This window comes from Hyperoodon ampullatus, assembly GCF_949752795.1.
Source record: "Hyperoodon ampullatus genome assembly, chromosome: 7".
Lineage (NCBI taxonomy): Eukaryota > Metazoa > Chordata > Mammalia > Artiodactyla > Ziphiidae > Hyperoodon > Hyperoodon ampullatus.
The window spans coordinates 55,722,713-55,733,533 of NC_136920.1; positions in this window are offsets into that span (position 1 = coordinate 55,722,713).

Genomic DNA, 10,821 nt, shown 5'->3' on the forward strand with positions numbered 1-10,821 from the left:
GCTATTGGACTAAGAATCTATATTCTACAGAAGGAAAGTAGAGTTTTGAAGAAATGACTAACAAACTTTCAGTTTGTAGTTTTGAAAGAGTCTTCAAGAAAAACCTAAGTTCTTCCAACACAGTCTGTTTGAGTTCATCATACTTTTTGTCTAGGATCAGATAGGGCCTACCACACTTAAAACAATATTTATTACAAATTAATTAGATTAATGAGCTTACAAAATTGAGTCCGTTTTGTTGGGACAATAAAGCTGGGAAAATAACCTCCCCAGATATCAATGGGAAATCTGTGGTTTCTTACTTTCATGTCCCCAGGTCAACTTTCATTACTGATTTTTAACAGGCAAGTTAAAAGTTAAAGCCTCCCACAGAGATTAATTGAATACTTATGTTCTTTGAAATAATAATGTGATAATTAGACTTATTTGATAAGCTCTTTGGTAGCCTTTTCTATATTCTGTATTGCATGCTTTAGTTTTGTCTTGCTTCTGCTTTAAAACCAAGAGTGATAGGATCAGGTCTGTATTTGCCCTAACATGGGACCAACCTCTACAGCTTGTTTCATTCTCTGTTGACAAGAGGAAAAGGTGTCTAAAGAAAAAGTCAGAATGAAGTTTCAGAAAATCTTCATATCACAAAAGATCGCTTAATCCCTTGATTGCTACCTAATCTCAGTGGGTGCAATCATTTGGAGGGACATATGGGACAAGAGGAGGAAGTATTTAACCGAGTCTGGTGGTGAGGAATAGGGGGTGTTGATCAAAGAAGGCTTCCTGAGCTGAGTCTTCCACCAACAAGAGGAGTTAACAGGTGAAAGTTGGGGGGTGGGAGGTGGGTCAGCCTGGCAGTAGGGACAACATGAAGAAAGATACACAACGGTGTAGGACAGCAGTACAAGTGGTTTGGTTTTGCTGGAGTTTCAATATGAGTGGGGATGAAGGAGAGTAGGCGGAAGATGAAGCTGGAGAGGAAAACAGGATCCAATTTAAGGAGCTTAAACTTTAACCTTAGGAATGAATTTTAACCATGTTCAGGTTTGCATTTTAACAAGATCACTACCTGATCTTTGAAAGGTAGATTTTGTGAAAGTTAAACTGGAAGCAGTGAGATTCTTTGGGAGTCAACTGTAGTAACTACCTTAACGCTTATCATAGCAGTACTAAGCAGTTGATACCCAGGGAGATGATTAGGGGCCTAGTGGGCATTGAAATTAACAAGAGAATGACTAGGAGAAATGAATAGAAATGAATAGGAAATATAATAAGCAGAATTTGGTTGGTATAAGGTGGGAGGGGGGTTTGCAGAGGGAAAGGAGGAGTTAAGAATGAGGAATAGGTTTCAGATCTTGTTACTTAGCAATTTGGAGCCACAGGAGATGGAACGGATTTGAAGGGAAAGATAATTTAGGTTAGGGTTTACTGAGTTTGAGGTGTCTACAGCAGGACATTCAGATGAAGATGACCAGCAGGCAGTTGGAGACAAGAATCCAGAGCTCAGAAATGAGGTCAGACCTATAGAAATAGCTGTATGAATCAAAGATTAAACAAAGAAACAAGACTAAAACAGGTCTATTTTTGAAGCAGCTTAGGAAAAGAAAGGCAAGAAAAAAATAGTAAAAAAAAAAAAAAAGACAATCTATGAATAAGTGGGCTGGAAAATAATGCCTGAACTAAATGTTAACAAGAGCTAAGTTTATGTTATTTTTAGAAGAACAAAAACAAAACAGGATAAACCTTAAAAGACATTTAAAGCGGCGTGGCGCTTGGAGCTAAGGTCGGGTGTTGGCTTTAAATTCAGTGTTAGTGTCTGGGCATCTGGGGCCAGGGCCCTGGCCACACCCATCCGCCCCTGCAGCCTTGGGCACCTCCTTCCGCCTGGCCTCCATCTTTTTTTTTTTTTTTTTTTTTTGCGGTACGAGGGCCTCTCACTGTTGTGGCCTCTCCCGTTGCGGAGCACAGGCTCTGGAGGCGCAGGCTCAGCGGCCATGGCTCACGGGCCCAGCCGCTCCACGGCATGTGGGATCTTCCCGGACCAGGGCACGAACCCGTGTGCCCTGCATCGGCAGGCGGACTCTCAACCACTGCGCCACCAGGGAAGCCCGCCTGGCTTCCATCTTGAGAGACGCAGGTTTCCCCAGCCTGAATTCCAGGTTTAGGTCTGGGGCTGTTAAGTCACCGTAAGTACCGTGGCCAGTGCCGTGCTTCTCTAAGCATCTCTAGAAAATACTCTAATACATTAATACTCTCAAGTTGGCAGGCACACCTGAGGCCCTATACCCAGTCAGCTCACCACGTCAGGTGAAGCTGTAGCTGCTAGCTGCCATTGTGCCCCTGCCCGAGGGACGACGCTGAGAACAAAGGGGTCCACCTGAGCTGGCCCCCAGTCCCCATCCGGCACGGTGTACCAAGCCCCGCACCCCCTGGGCAGGCCCGGTGGCTCGGCTTATCTGGAAGTCCCTGCAGGTGTGAAGGGCGCGCTCGTCTCTTTCTCTTCTTGAGGGTCACTGCTCGTGGATGCCTTTTCAATGTCTGAAAGTAGTTGTTTCATGCATTTTGTCCAGTTCTCTAGTATTTATTGGGGGGAGAATGAATCTTTTTCTGGTATCTTAATCCTGACAGTCAAGCCCGGGTTTTTGCCTCAGGCAACTGTGTGAAGAGTGGTGCCCTTTACTGAGATGGGACAGACTTCAAGGGGAATAGGTTTTGGAGGGAAAGTCAAGGGTTCAGTTTTGGACATATTAATTTTGAAATGCCTCTGAAAAATACAGGTGGGGATTTCACTAGGCTGTTGGATACAGAGAAGGAGCTTCAAGGGAAACAATATTTATTGATCCTTCCCTAAATATTGTTGATTGAATTAGATCTCTAATTTTGTGTTCATCAGTACTCTGGCTGATGAACACAAAATTAGAGATCTGTAGATATGTGGAAAATGGTTATGGTAATAATTCTGGTTTAAATGCTCCCTTTGATTCAGTATTCAAGCAACTTATCTTCCTCCCAGTCACAGAACTTTTGTTCACAACATATTTCTTAGACGCTCCAATATTTGCAGCTAGTCATACCAAGTTTATGTAGTTTCATCATCAACCGATTCAAACTCTTTTCTCATTTCAATTGTGGTCTTTTTCCTTTGACCCATGGGCTTTTATAAATATGGTGTTTAATTCCCAAATGTGGGATTTTCTAGTTCTCTTTTTCTTACTGACTTCTGGCTTAATTGTACTTTTGATAAATGTTCCATTTCCATTTGAAAAGAATATAAATTCTGCAGTCATTGACTACAGTGTTTTATAAATGTTAATTAAGACTAATTTATTAATCAAGTTGTTAAAATCTTCTATATCCTTACAGACTTTTTTATCTGCTTATTATATCTTTTATTGAGAGAAGTGTGCTTAATTACCCACAATGATTGTGGATTTGTCTGTTTCTCCTACAGAGGCTGTGTGATTAGGTGCCTATAAATGGAAAATTGTTTAAAAGTAATTTCTCATCATTATGAAATGTCCCTCTTTGTCTCTGCTAATGCTTTCTGCCTCAAGGCTTTTTGATTTGCGGATAATATAGTGAGGCAGATTATATCATTTGGCCTCGATTCTCACCCTTCCTTTAATTACACTCTTTGTGTTCACACCCTTTGCCATGCAACTTTACAGTGCCCTCTACCATGAGTTGACTTTGACTTCAAGACATCCCTTGAAGCAGAAGCTTGAAATGGGCTTGACATTGAGACTTGTTCTCTTGGACAACTTCCATCACCATGAGAACATACTCAGGCCAACCTGGTTGAGTGACACATGGAGCAGAGTTGTCTGGTCATTCTAGCTGAGGCCAGTCTAGATAAGCAGAATTGAGAGCCAGTCAACTCAGATGTGTGAGTAGTAGATGCTTTTTGTTATATGTGACTGAGGTTTTGTCCATGCTTGGTACATGGCCTTATCCTGGTAATGGAATACTGATACGTGTACAAGGTATATCTTTTTCCTTTTTTTTTTTTTTCGCTGCACGGCATGACCTGTGGGATCTTAGTTCCCTGACCAGGAATTGAACCTGGGCCCTCAGCAGTGAGAGCACAGAGTCCTGACCATTGGACTGCCAGGGAATTCCCCATCTTTTTCCATTTCTTTTTACCTTCTATCTAAACAAACCAAACTCTTGTAAGGAGCATGTTGTTGAGTTTGTTCTTTTAATCCAGTTAGACAATTTTGCTGTCTTTTTAAAATTGGGGCATTTAGTCCATTTGCATTGAAAGAAATTACTGATATATTTAGGCTTAAATCTGGCATTTACTGTTTGCTTTCTATTTGTTCTCCTGTTATATGTATCTTTTCCACTTTTTTCTTGCTTTCTTTTGGATTAATTGAGTAATATTTATGATTTCATTTTATCTCCTTTGTTGACTTATTATATATGTACACCTTTTTCCAGAGGTAACTTTGAAGTTTATAGGATACTTTTTTCACTTATCAGAGTCTACCTTCAAGTATTATTATACCACTTTACATACAGTATGAGAACTGTATAACAATATAGTTTCATTTTCCTGCCCCTGGACTTGGAACTATTGTCATATATTTTACTTCTTTTTTAAAAAATTATTTATTTATTTGTTTGTGCCGGGTCTTAGTTGCAGCAGGCGGGCTCCTTAGTTGTGGCATGTGAACTCTTAGTTGTGGTATGCATGTGGGATCTAGTTCCCTGACCAGGGATTGAACCTGGGCCCCCTGCATTGGGAGTGCAAAATCTTAACCACTGTGCCAACAGGGAAGTCCCCATTTTACTTCTACAGTTGTTATAATGTTCTGAAGTAATTTTTTAAATAAGAAAAACATTATTTTATATCCACTGATATATTAAATATTGCCAGTGCACCTCATTCCTTTATGTAGATGTGCATTCCTACCTGGTGCCTTTTTCTTTATACCGAATGACTTTCTTTAACATTTCTCATAGTGTAAATCACCGGATTAATTCTTCCAGTTTCAAATATCTGAAATGGTCTTTATTTCACTTCATTTTTTCTAACTGTTTTTGCTGAGTGCTGAATTCTAGGTTAACATGCTTTGTTTTGTCTTCTTTAGTTCTTTACAGATGTTGCTCCACTGTCTTCTGGCTTGTATTGTTTTCAACAAAAAATCATTGTTGTTCAAAGAACATCAAGAAGACATTCTTATCTTTATTCCTCTACATGTAATATGTCTTCTTCTCTGGCTGGTTTTGAGATTTTCTGTTTACCAGTGTTTTTAAGCATCTGGATTATAAAGGGGCAAGCAGCTGTGTGTCTGAGTCACTTATTAGTCAAAGATTATATTTTTCATATACCTCCCTCGCGCCTCTTAAGTTTTCAAGTTATTTTAAGAGCATAATACAGTTAAAAAACACATTTGTGTATATTATCTAATTTGATGCCTTCAGTATATATTAGTTGGCTAGGACAGAGAATATGGTACCGTTTTTAGAGGTGAGAAAACTAAACCTTGAATGGTGCCATGACTGCAGTAAACACTCAACTAGTTAGTGGGAAAGATAGGATGAACCTCTAATCTTCTACACCAAATCCAGTGCATTATCCTAGATTATAAAAAATATTAAAATCCATCTATTTTGATGGAACTTTCTGTAGATTGGTGGGATAGGAAACATTTGAAGGAACTACTAGATCCTGATTGTTTTGTCTTTACAGCAAAAAGGCGAACCATGCCTATGAAGGCCAACAGGATTGAACCTAGGAGCCAGAAGACCAAAAGATGGAAAAAGGATAGTCCATGGATTTTACACATCTTCAACCACAAATGCTGTGTTACTTCCATTACTGGCTGCTACAGCTGCCAGTGGAAAATCAAACAGGAGAAAAGATCTAAATGTGGACCCTGCTGCTCTTGGGTACGGAAAGATGGGAAGAAGCTGGGCCACACTTTCTTAGATATGGGGAACATGGGCTGGTCCCGGCCCTCATGAGGGCTCACTAGAGTCTTCAGGACTGGGCTCAGGCTCTAGCTCTTCATGAAAGGTCTGCCATAATTCTGGAGCCAAAGTTAACTTTACTGAAGCATGTGCTCATTTTCTTTCACTTTTATTCTTCATTTCTCTTCTTTCTTGTCATTCTATTATTCACTTATTCACCTCTGCTTTTGTTAATAAGTCAACCTTGAAGAAAAATTGAGGTTTAGGTACAATTAGCTGTTTTTGGCTAGGGATTACAGGAATACCTGAATCTTTAAATCTCTCTTCAGTATGAGTTTCCCAAAGGAGCTACACATAAGAGAAAAAACAGCAAGTGGGAAACAAGGTGCTCTTTTATTATTGGTCTGGCCAGTATCTGACTTTCTCTAATGAAGATTGCTGGTAAGGCTGAGTGGTGGCATGTGGTCTAGCCTCATTGAGCGCCTCTTTCTTTCTTTAAGCCGTATGTTGGGCCTCTCTGGTGAGCAATACGATATGAGACCAAATGATGAGCACACTGAAGTGAGAAGAGGAGAGCCATATCATGTACCTCCACTTAATTATAAACTTGTTCTAGCTGGGTCCGAGATTCTGACCAATTGGATTACTAATTTTTCATGTCTGAGATGGGGAGCACAAGGAAAAGGGTGGGAATGGGAAGGCTTCCCTGAATTAGGCAGGAGTGTTCTCCTGTTCGTGTATCTTTCCTGCCCAGATATTTGGCTTCTATACCAGTGACTGGGGATAACACAAGTTCTTCAGGCATGGTTCCTGCTCTCAAGGAATTCACAGTCTACTGGAGGAATAGACAAGTACACACTGACTCTCAACATAATGAGAGAAGTGTTACAGTTGTGTGTGTGTGTGTGTATGCCTATGCACACACGCACGCGTTCATGTACAGGGGGGCGGTGAAAATAAGTTTAGAATGTGAAAAGCAGTTAAGAGTTGGATAGGTAAAGAACGGAATGGCAGAAGAAAAGGTATTGGAGGAGGAGTCAGAGGGCTTGGTATAAGGTTTATTTTAAGTGGAGTAGAGGATCTGAATGGAGAACTGATGGGAAATTATGAAGCTAGAGAGGGAGTGGGAAAGATCTTGTGTGGTTTGAAGAATTTGACCGCTGCCATGTAGGAGATAAAGACTCCCTAAAGATTTTAAGCTACGAATGTCTGAGCTATGTTTTGGAATGATTATTTGATCATGTGGAAGATGCATTAGACGGTATAAGAGTAACGCAGGGAGATGTCTTTGCCTTCAAAGAGAAAGCAACAGCAGTATTCAAGGTTAAGAGATGTTGGTGTCCTGGATTAGAGGAGTGGTGGTAAAACTGGAGAAGAGCAAATTGATTCAACAGATATTTATTACTTAGGGATGATGTGGTAAGTCACAAGAGAGCTGTAAAGAAGGACATGGAGCGAAAGATAAAGGAAAGCTTCCTGGTAAAGGTGACATTGGAGGCAGTGTGGTATAATGGAAAAATCCCTGGAAGAGAGCCTGGGAGTATGTTTTGGTTCTTGTTCCAACTCAGCCTTTGGGCTGGTTACGTGATATCTCCAAGCCTCTCTACAGGGTAATGCTGCACTGCAACTATGCAGACCTTTGGCGAGTATATACAGATGTTGCTGAGGTACCACGGATAAATGGAACTAAATTAGACTTGCTTCTTTCTCTTCCCAGAGAGAAGGATTATTTTACCCATGTCTGGTTATTTCGTTTTGCATGTCTGTGCTTTTGCTGTTTGTGTGGATAGAATCCTCAAACGAATACTTTGGCTTTGACTGGTGAGTTTCACTTTTTGTATTTTCACTTGTGTAAGGGCTCTTTGGTCTAATAGCCACATGGATCCTACTTTAGGATGAAAAGATCTAGTGGCATAAGGGGGAGGATGGATAAAATTGGGTTTTCTACAGCTGGTGGATGGGAGGCCTGACTCTGGGGAGAGGTGAAGATGCTCAGGACCCTCAGCTATTATACTTCCCTTCCACCTGTGCTCACTCTCACACTTAGACCAAGTCTGGCTCAGTGGGAAACTTTCTCTGTGCTTCCAATGTCCCTAATCCTTCTATTCAGATGACTCCCTGACACCTTGTTACTCAGTCTCTTTGTCTGGGTTACTGATGCCTACACTAGTTGGTCTTCATGATCTCTGTCCATGAACCCTGATGTCTCTGCCTCATCTCCAGCCTCTGCTTGTTCCTTCTGTCTTTACTGGTCTTTCTAAGACTCTAAAGACAGAAACGGCATCCCATCTCAGCCCCTTTTCTAGCCAGATTCCTACTCTGGACTACTCCTAGCTCTTCCAGTTTTTCTGGGCTGATTATTGCAAATCTTACCCATTATTTGGTATTTGGGGGAGAAAGGGACATGTTTGAGTATGAATCTTTTTAAACAATGGGAATACAGTTTATTTTTCCTTTTTTTTTTGGCCGCACTGCGTGGCATGTGGGATCTTAGTTCCCCAACCAGGGATTGAACCCGTGTTCCCTGCAGTGGAAGTGAGGAGTCTTAACCACTGGACTGCCAGGGAAGTCCCTATTTTTCCTTTTGTAGAAGTAAAATATGGTTTGTTATTTTAAATGTAAAAAATGCAGAAAGTAGAAAATATAAAAATCTGCTTAGTCTTATTCTTGAGTAACAATTTCTTGGTATACTTCCCAGTCTTTTTTTTCCATGCTTATTTTTACATGATTATGCTCATACCATATATATAATTTTGCTTTTCATTTTCACTTAAAATGGTTGCACATATTTTGAAAAATTGTTAAAACGCTTAATGAGGGAGCCGGAGGAAGATGGCGGAAGAGTAAGACGCGGAGATCACCTTCCTCCCCACAGATACATCAGAAATTCATCTACACGTGGAACAACTCCAACAGAACACCTACTGAACGCTGACAGAAGACCTCAGACCCCCCAAAAGGCAAGAAACTCCCCACATACCTGGGTAGGTCAAAAGAAAAAAAGAATAAACAGAGACAATAGGATATGGACGGGACCTGCACCAGTGGGAGGGAGCCGTGAAGGAGGGAAGGTTTCTACACACTACAAGCCCCTTCGAGGGCGGAGACTGCAGGTGGCGGAGGGGGAAAGCTTCGGAGTAGCGGAGGAGAGCACAGCAACAGGGGTGTGGAGGGCAAAGCAGAGAGATTTTGGCACAGAGGATCGGTGCCCTCAGGCACACACCAGCCCGAGAGACTTGTCTGCTCGGCCGCCAGAGTGGGCGGGGCTGGGAGCTGAGGCTCGGGTATCGGCTTTCAGTCGGAGCGCAGGGAGAGGTCTGGGGCTGGCGGCAGGAAGAGACCCTGAAGGGGTTAGTGCTAGCCCGGAGGGAGTCCGGGGAAAGGGTCTGGAGCTACCGGAGAGGCAAGAGACTTTTTTCCCTTTTGTTGCCTGGTGCGCGAGGAGAGGGCATTCCCCTCCCTCCCCTCTGCCTGAGTGAGCCAGAGCCCCCGAATCAGCGGCTCCTTTAAACCCGTCCTGTCTGAGCGAAGAACGGACGCCCTCCGGCGACCTACGCGCAGAGGCGGGGCCAGGTCCAAGGCTGAGACCCGGGAGCTGTGAGAGCAGAGACAGGGAAATCTCTCTGTGCAGCCTCCGAGGCAGCGGATTAAAGCTCCACGGTCCATTTGATGTGCCCTGCGTCTGTGGAGTGTATGAATGGACAGCGAATCATCCCAAATTGAGGAAGTGGACCTTGAGGACAAGATTTAAGACTTCCCCCCCCCTTTTTTTTCCTCTTTTTACAACGAATTATCTCAAATTAAGGAGGTGGACTTAGCAAGATTTCAGACTTTTCGCCCTTTTCCTCTTTTTACAACGAATTATCCCAAATCGAGGAGGTGGACTTGGAGAGCAAGATTTTTGATTTTTCCCCCTGCTCTCTTTTTGTGAATGTGTATGTGTAATCTTCTGTGTAAGATTCTCTCTGTATAGCTTTCCTTCCACCATATGTCCCAGGGTTCTTTCGGTCCGTGTTTTTTTTCAATAATTACTTTTTAATTTTAATAACGCTACTATATTTCATACTTTATTCTATTTTACTTTACCTGCTCTTTCTTTTTTTCCTCCCTTCCCTTCCTCCCTCCCTCCCTCCGCTCCTCCTTTCCTTCTTTCTTTTTCTTTCCTCCATCCCCCCCTCCCTCCCACCCTTCTTCTTTCCACTTTCTTTTTCTTTCCTTCCTCCCTCCCTCCCTCCCTCCTGTCTTTCTTTCTTTCTTTCCTTCCTCCCTCCCTCCCTCTCTTCTTCCATTCACTCTTCCTTTTGCTTTCATTCCTCCCTCCCTCCCTCCTTTCTTTCCTTTCTTTCCATCCTTCCTCCCTCCCTCCTTTCTTTCTTTCTTCCTTCCTTCCTTCCTTACTTCCCTTCTTCCTTTCTTTCAATCTCTCTTTCTTTCTTCTACTAATTATTTCTTTCTACTTTTTCTCACTGTTATTCTGAGCCGGGTGGATGAAAGGCTCTTGGTGCTGCAGCCAGGAGTTAGTGCTGTGCCTCTGAAGTGGGAGAGCCAACTTCAGGACACGGGTCCACAAGAGACCTCCCAGCTCCACATAATATCAAGCAGCGAAAATCTCCCAGGGATCTCCATCTCAACACCAGCACCCAGCTTCAGTCAACGACCAGCAAGCCACAGTGCTGGTCACCCTATGCCAAGCAACTAGCAAGGCAGGAACACAACCCCACCCATTAGCAGAGAGGATACCTAAAAACATAATAAGGCCACAGGCACCCCAAAACACACCACCAGACGTGGACCTGTCCACCAGAAAGACAAGATCGAGCTTCAACCACCAGAACACAGGCATTAGTCCCCCCCACCAGGAAGCCTACACAACCTACTGAAACAACCTTAGCCACGGGGGACAGACACCAAAAA